This window comes from Puma concolor, chromosome C2, assembly GCF_028749965.1.
Source record: "Puma concolor isolate L17-30 chromosome C2, mPumCon1.1.hap2, whole genome shotgun sequence".
Lineage (NCBI taxonomy): Eukaryota > Metazoa > Chordata > Mammalia > Carnivora > Felidae > Puma > Puma concolor.
In genome coordinates, this window is record NC_141675.1 from 26,265,287 (window position 1) to 26,274,094 (window position 8,808).

General features: G+C 44.1%; 1 long non-coding RNA gene across 1 annotated transcript in view; it reads left to right on the plus strand.

Moving 5' to 3' along the window:
- The window catches only part of LOC147577153 (uncharacterized), a 31,417-nt gene extending 25,744 nt beyond the window's left edge, over positions 1-5,673 (plus strand). The window contains exon 2 of the long non-coding RNA XR_015239968.1: positions 5,173-5,673. This is a non-coding gene — a long non-coding RNA (uncharacterized LOC147577153). The remainder of the gene's footprint in view (positions 1-5,172) is intronic.
- Positions 5,674-8,808: the final 3,135 nt, after the last annotated feature.

Here is an 8,808-nt window from a genome sequence, read left to right on the forward strand (position 1 = left end):
TTTCTTCTTGATCAGACTGGCTAGGGGTTTATCAATTTTGTTAATTCATTCAAAGAACCAGCTCCTGGTTTCATTGAGCTGTTCTGTTTTGTTTTGTTTTTTTAATTTCAATGGCATTGATTTCTGCTCTAATCTTTATTATTTCCCATCTTCTGCTGGTTTTGGGTTTTATTTGCTGTTCTTTTTCTAGCTCTTTAACGTGTAAAGTTAGGTTGTGTATCTGAGACCTTTCTTCCTTCTTTAGGAAGGCCTGGATTGCTATCTACTTCCCTCTTATGACTGTCTTTGCTGCATCCCTCAGGTTTTGGGCTGTGATGTTATCATTTTCATTGGCTTCCATGTACTTTTTAATTTCCTCTTAATTTCTTGGCTAGCCCATTCCTTATTTAGTATGGTGTTCTTTAGTCTCCAAGTATTTGTTGTCTTTCTAAATTTTTTCTTGTGTTGATTTTGAGTTTCATAGCATTGTGGTCTGAAAATACACAGGGTATGATCTCGATCTTTTTGTACTTGTTGAGGGCTGATTTGTGTCCCAGTATGTGACCTATTCTGGAGAAAGTTCCATATGCACTTGAGAAGAATGTGCATTCTGCTGCTTTAGGATGAAATGTTCTGAATATATCAGTTATGTCCAACTGGTTCAGTGTGTCATCCAAAACCATTGTTTCTTGTTGATTTTTTGTTTAGATGATCTGTCCATTGGTGTAAGTGGGGTGTTGAAGTTCCCTACTATTATGGTATTGTTATCAGCGAGTTTTCTGTATGTTTGTGATTAATTGATTTATACATTTGGGTTACAACACGTTGGGGGCATAGATGTTTACAATTATTAGATTCTTTTTTTTTTAAGTTTATTTATTTATTTTTGAGAGAGAGAGTGAGCATGATGGGGCGAGAGGGGGAGGGAGAGAGGGAGAAAGAGAATCCCAACCAGGCTGCATGCTGTCAGCACAGAGCCTGACCTAAGGCTTGATCCCATGAGCTGTGAGATCATGACCTATACTGAAATCAAGAGTTGGACACTTAACCTGAGCCACTCAGGCGTCCTGTTCCTCACTTAAAAAAAAAAAATTAATTTCTCATATTATCCTGAGGAATTTTTTAATGTACTCAATGAGTTTCATTTTTAGGTCTTGGTGGTTAAGTTCCTATGGTCAGCACACACAGCGGTGTTTGAAATTAACATTGCAGAGCCATTTCAAGACTAGGAATTGAAACAAGATTTTAGTTTAGATGAAAGGTTATGTCCTTTATCAGGAAACTGGGTACTGTCCTCACCAAGGAACAGCTGTGAGGATCTACAGTAATAGGTATGTCTGGTTAGTATAATAATTGAACTAAAGCTACCAGCAGCCACTTAGAAATTATAGTGCCACAGATAAAGACTTACAGCTTGGGAGAGTCTTGGGTGGGCTTGTTTGGTTGGGTCTGGGTGTAGGATAGAGGTTGTCCAGTTTGGGATAATACAACCATTTGAAGTACTGTCGAGATTCTTATGCTACAGATGCGTTGATGTGTTCTGATCTGCTATCTCCATCACAGGTCAATCTAGTTTATTCCACAATATTCTGTGTTTAACTTTCCACTTGTAGCCTACCCCCCAGTTTTCTCATGGAACTAAAGTTGTGCTGCAGCTGTAGCACCTGGAAAAATATTTCTTTCCTCAGAAGCACTGCATTTGCTCAGTAGACCCACAAATCCAAATAAAAAAGCAACCTCATAAAATCAGCAGGAAGGAAGGCAGCTGATTGATTTCTCAGTTCTTGTTCATTGTTCTTGGAAGTGCTCCTTTGCTCATGGTGACCTTTTCTTTATTCTTCCTTTCCTGTGAGTTAAAACCGTGCCCTTGGGACGCAAGTGTCTCTATCAGACCCGACCGCTTTTTACTCCGTCTCCTTCTCTCCATTGCCTTTCCTTTACCTCCCATACAGATAGATTCACAGCCAGGGAAGGCGTTGTTCTTACAGCCATGGGATTATTAGGGACATTGGCCCCTGGAGGATCTCACACAGAAGTTAGGATGGGACAGAAGCTTTTACCCTGGCCTTCACCTTTGGTCCCTGCAATTAATCTAGACCACTTTTGCTTCCCAGGTCTGCTCTACCCACTTTGTTCTCTGACTCTGTAGCCTCCGTTCAGGCTTCCAGGCCTCCCCGCTCTGCTTTGAATATTTATTTGTCTCTGTCTCAACCCACAGCCTTTTCCCACTTACACATCTGCCTCCAGCCCCCCCCCCCCCCAGCACTACAGAATCAGAAACACTTCCACACCCAGAATCAGCCAGACTACTCCTCTCCCAGCCACCAACAGATCCTGGCCTATATTCACACTCAACTTGAGGGCTTAATTAGCGTTGCTACCAGTGGTCAGAACGGAGCTCCCACTTCTTGCACTTCCAAGACAGCTTCCCTTTTGGTTATTCAGCAAAGGAGCCCCTTTATTTTCTGAATGTTAAAGAAAAGTAAACTTCCATCATGCTCCTTGATGCATGGTTTAGATTAGGTTCTCTGCAAAACAAAACCTCAGATAGACTTGGGTCTTGGGTCCAGGTAGCCTTTTTGGGAGGGGAGCCTGGGATTCTGGAGTGAGGGATCAGGGAGGGTAAAAGGAGAAAAAAGCCAGCAGGGGATGTGTTAATCCACTGGTTATTGTTGTGGGCAGCTGGGCTCACTCTTACTGGGGACCCTCTGAAGAACTGTTGGAAAACACCCTACGGAATATTGCCTCTGAAGAACCAGAGACTGGGGCATCCTTCCACTGAATCTCCATTCCTACAGTGGTTGAGGGCTGCCATGGGAGTGTTAACGCCCCTCTGAACTTTGGGCTGCCTGTGTAAGGGCTGAGGGAACTACCAAAGCTTTAAACAAAACCCTGAGGAAAAGTTGAGGGACTCCACCAGTATTTGAGGTGGACATTGCCAGTGTGTGTGAAGGATGCCTAGCCTGGCCACAGCTAGAATCCCAGAGGGGCTGGGGGATGTGGGCACAAAAACTACCAGCTGCTATTCATGAATGATCATTGAAAGCTATCCTTCTCACCCCCCTCGAAAAACAAAAACAAAATATGCTGAAATGGAAATATCCCTAAGACCTGAAATAACCTCTGCAGCTGTTTCTTCGTGTGAAGAAGATGGCAAACTCAAAGACAGCCAGCTTCCATATGGGCAGGTCAAGGCCAATGCAAGGGACCCTTTCGCTCACCTTATCTCCCAGAGCCTATGTGTTTGTGGCTAGTGAGCTAAAGTCAGGCGGAAAAGATGATCATCCCCAGCCCTCTTGTCATTCTTCATCAGTCTTTTTTTTTTTTTTTTTTTTTACATTTATTTTTTGAGAAGAGTGAGAGAGAGACACAGAATCTGAAGCAGGCTCCAGGCTGTCAGCACAGAGCCTGATGTGGGGCTCGAACTCACAAACCACAAAATGATGACCTGAGCTGAAGTTGGACACTTAACCAACTGAGCCACCCAGGTGTCCCTCTTCATCAGAGTCTTCTGGGAAGCCGACTCAGAGGCGTGTTAGAGCTTGGGGATAGAACCTTTCCCCTCCTATGCAATCTGAGGCTTTGGGATCATGGAAAGTCAGGTTGCAAACTGCTAACTATGGGATTCCCAAAGCATCAAGATCATTCTAAACAGACAAGCAGACAATCTAGACCATGGAATAAGATAACCCAGGAGATTTGGAACCCTTCTAGTAGTTCATAATATAGTTGACCTTTTATTTTTTTTTTTTTAATTTTTTTTTTTCAACATTTATTTATTTTTGCGACAGAGAGAGACAGAGCATGAACGGGGGAGGGGCAGAGAGAGAGGGAGACACAGAATCGGAAACAGGCTCCAGGCTCTGAGCCATCAGCCCAGAGCCTGACGCGGGGCTCGAACTCACGGACCGCGAGATCGTGACCTGGCTGAAGTCGGACGCCCAACCGACTGCGCCACCCAGGCGCCCCTAGTTGACCTTTTAAATAAGGACTGGTATCAGGGCGCCTGGGTGGCTCGGTCGGTTAAGCATCCGACTTCGGCTCAGGTCATGATCTCACAGTCCGTGAGTTTGAGCCCCGTGTCGGGCTCTGTGCTGACAGCTCGGAGCCTGGAGCCTGTTTCAGATTCTGTGTCTCCCTCTCTCTCTGACCCTCCCCCGTTCATGCTCTGTCTCTCTCTGTCTCAAAAATAAATAAACGTTAAAAAATAAATAAATAAGGATTGGTATCATAGATAATTTATTCTTCATGATAGTTACCATTTATTGTACTCAGAATAGGCATACAGACCTTTATTTACATTAGCTTTTTTAACTTAAAAAAATGTATTTATTGAGAAAGAGAGTGGGGAGAGCAGAGAGAGAGGGAGAGAGAATCCCAATTCTCCCAAGAGAATCCCAAGATGCAGGGCTCTCTTCCACGCATCGTGAGATCATGACCTGAGCTGAAACCAAGAGTCAGATGCTTAACCGACTGAGTCACCTAGGTGCCCCTACATTAGGTTGTTTGTTTTTGACAAATGCTTATTTATTGACTCTTCGAATTATATATTATACATTATTGCTAAAACACATTAGCTTTTTCTAAAAAGTTATTTGAGAGAGAGAGAGAGAGAGAGAGAGAGAGAGAGAGAGAGAGAGAGGCAGAGAGAATCCCAGGCAGGCTCCGTGCTGTCAGTGCAGAGCCAGACATGGGGCTTGATCCCACAAGGCCTGAACCAAAATCTAAAGCCAGAGGCTTAACAGACTGAGACACCCAGGGACCCCTACATTGGCTTATTTAATACATAACAGCAAAGTAGATCTATTACCATCAGTTGACAAATAAGGCAGTCATGACTCAGAGGTTAAAGACTCAGCTTTGCACAGCCTCATAAGGAGCAGATCTGGGATACTAAACTAGTTCGTGGGCAAAGACAGAAATATGGCTCCTGTTATGATTATATATACACCTTTTTATAGATCCAGGAAGACAGGCAGCCTAACGGGCCAGCCTGTACCTCTATAAAATAGAATAGCAAATGGTTCAGAGCTCAGGTTTTGTGGTCAGATGATCTCTTTTGAAGACCACCAGGGAATAGAATTACATACAAAATTATCACCACGTCTTCCTTATAGTCTGTGATTAAATAGACTTTAAAAAACATTTTTTTAAAAATAACAGATTCTATGTGCACGGTGTGTTTTGTCCTAGATATCTGTCCTGAGAAACTCAACGTTTCCCAGAAAAAAGTAACATATTTTTGAAACAAAAACGATAACTTGTATCCCTCTACAAGATGCATTTGTGCCCCGATTCCAAAAATCTGCTTATTCTTTGGGTCGCACGTTTATATTTGGCAGCAAATTTCAGAAGTTTGCATGAACAAGCTTCCTTGGGCAAGTGTGGAAGGAAGAGCTTGTGTGCACGCCCAGGAGAAACGAAACTGCTGGCTTTGTGGGTTTGGAGGTCTTCCTACAACTTGGAGCAACCCTTTGAAGATCTACACTTGACTTTCTGGGCCTGCAAGCTTTCTTTTTTTGTTTTTTCTTGAAGCTCTAAGCATGGATTTCTGTTGTGCTCAGTCCAACTTCCACGTGAACCATCAGGAAGAAATTTCTCATCCATAGTGCAGACAAGTTGTAGGCTGGCACATAGTAGGTCCTTCATGGAGTCAAAGATTCTCAGGATTAAAAGGGACTTTATGGATCATGAGCCTGCAGTGGACATCTGTGGTTTGGACCCATTCGTTTTGCAGCAAAACTTCTCAAAAAAGGTCTCTGTATATCTGCCATTTCCACTTGCCCACATCCACATTTTCCTCAAGCCTGTCCAGCCATGTTTGCTACTCCCACTCACTGAAATTGCTCTATCCAAGGTTTCAGAAGGAGCTCATCTCACCCAACTGGGTGATCCTTTTTCTACCCCTACCTCTTCCTCTGCCATCCAGAAGCATTCAACACAGGGACCTCTCCTTCCAGTTTGAAATATTCTTCTTTCTAGCTTTCATGAAACCACAATCTCCAGGCTCCTCCTGCCCTCCCAGCCTCTCCTTCTTTTTTTTTTTTTTCCAACGTTTATTTTTTTGGGGACAGAGAGAGACAGAGCATGAACGGGGGAGGGGCAGAGAGAGAGGGAGACACAGAATCGGAAACAGGCTCCAGGCTCTGGGCCATCAGCCCAGGGCCCGACGCGGGGCTCGAACTCACGGAGCGCGAGATCGTGACCTGGCTGAAGTCGGACGCTTAACCGACTGCGCCACCCAGGTGCCCCAGCAGCCTCTCCTTCTTAATCCCAGTTATTGAATTTTAGTTTTTGCCCATCCTGGGGCTCTCTCCACACCACCTCCCTGGTGTTATTCCTTCCAGGCTTCTGGCTTTCAATACTGTCTTTTACTGATGATTCTCAAATTTATCTTCTGAACTCCAGACTTAAGTATTCAACTGCTTACTTAACTTTGCCTTTTGGATGCCTGACAAACATCTCAAACTCAGTATGTGAAAAACCCTCTCCTCCCTGGGTCTTTCTCTTTTCAGTAATGGGACCACCACGAACCCACTTGCTCAGGCCAAAAGCTTACAAGTCACACTTGATTTCTCTCGTCTCCCTATCTGGTGGCTCAGCAAGTCCTGTGGGCTTCCTCTCCTCAGTATATGTGCTAAATTCATCTACTTCTCTCAGCTTTCCACTTGTCCATCTCTCATCTGGATGACTGCCGTAGCCTGCTCCTGGTCTCTCTGCTTTCACCTCTATCCTCCTATAATCCATTCCCAGAGCTGATCTTTTAAAAATGGAGGTCAGCTAATGTGGCTCACTGGTTTGAAACCATCCGGTGGCTTCCTATCACTCAGAATGAAATTCAAATCCCTCAATTAGAGTCATAAGGCATGACTTAGCCCTGGGGTCGGCAAACTTTTCTGTAAAGGCCTAGATAGTAAATATTTTAGGCTTTGTGAGCCATATGGTCTGTGTTTAAACCACTCAGCTCTGCTGTTGTAACAAGATGGCAGCCATAGACAATATGGTAAACAAATGAATGTGGCTGTGTTCCAATAAAACTTTATTTACAAAATCAGGCAATGGGCTGGATTTGGCCTATGGGTCACAGTTTGCTGACCCCTATCTAAGTTCCTTTCTACCCTTTCCAACTCCATCATACATCACTCTGCCCTCCATTATGGTATCACTCTGGCTGGGAAAGATAGCCCCCGAGGATGGCTGCCACCAGTTCCTTTTGTCCTTATATACTAAGGTCAGACCCCTTGAATATGCTGGCCCCATGACTCCTCTAGCCAATGGAATGTGGTAAAATTGATGTTCTGGGACTTCTGAGCTGGGGCCTTGAGAAGATTGGCAACTTCTGCTTCCTCTCTTGGAATCCAGCCACCGCGCTGTGAGAAAACAAAAGCCATACAGAGAGGCCATGTGGAGGAGAACTGAGAAGTTCTGGGCCATAGTCGAAGATGAGTCCGTGGCCTGCAGCATTGACTGTTGGCCATGTGAGTCAGCCATCTTGGATATTCCAGTCTCCTCGAGCAGTCAGCTGGAATCACATGGACAGAGAACTACCTAGTTGAGTCCAGTCATTTCATAGAGCTGTTTGAGAAAATGGTTATGACCGTAAGCCATTAAGTTTCAGTGTTTGGTTTTACAGCAATAGGTAGCAATAGGTGTCTGTTCCTCATACCCACTTAGGTCATTTCTCCATGAGCATCATCTACTCTCTCTCCCTGGAACACTCCTCCCCCTGGTCTCACTAGGCTAGTCCTCCTCATCATTCAGGCTGACCCATAGCAACTCAGTATTTTTGTCTGGTGTTTTGGTTTTGTGTTTTTGGTTTTGTTTTTTTGGAAAGCTACCTTTCCTGGCTTTACTTTAGGCTATGTGGCTTACCACCCCACCCCACCCCACCCCTTCTCATTCCACCCTTATCTCAACTGTAGGACCAACTTGTAATGAAGGCCAAGCCAATCAGTGACTCTATTCTTCTCTACCCCCAACACACCCAGCCTCAGTAATGGCATGGACATGGGATCCAGGTCAGTTCAGTCAGTCAGTCCCAGGAATTATTGGTGAGGAGAGACTCTTGGCTGGGGTTGTTGAGCTGATTTAACCCATGCCTGGAGCTGCTGGTGCCCAACTGTCTACCACAAGGGCAGGCCTGTCTGGAAGAAGAGCCAACCCAGAGGAGGGCAAGGAGGAGGGATGGAGAGAGAGACTCCTGGATCCAGCCATACTTGGACCCAGAATTGCCTTGGGCTTAAGTGACATAAACCAATACATCTCCCACTTTACTATCACCCCTCTCTTCTCTCTTTGAGCCAGCTTGAGTTGTATTTCTGTCACTTGCTCTTAAAATACCGTCAATGGCTTGACTCACCCTCCACCATTTCCACCAAAGGACAGGTTGAGTCATATGAAATTGCTATTCTTATAGGTTGAAAATAATTGAATATCAGTAATTTTATATGGCTAACTTATTTGAACACCTCCAGAGATGGGGAACTCACTATCCATTGTGCCAGTTCAATTCAAAATTAGACATGCTTAACAAACAAAATTATTTTTTTGAAACTAAAATTCTCACCTTTTGGGATGAGCACTGGGTGTTGTATGGAAACCAATTTGACAATAAATTTCATATATTGAAAAAAAATAAACAAAAAAACCCTAAAATTCATATTTCTTACCCTTTTATAGTCCTGGGTGCTCTCCTCTGAACATATTTTATATATAATGTAGAACTTGACTGAAAAACTGCAGGACAGTCTCCCTTAGGTAGAGAAAAGTGGCATTATCATCTCTTCATTCTAGATACAATACTTGTGGTAATGCAGTCTAAAACATCTA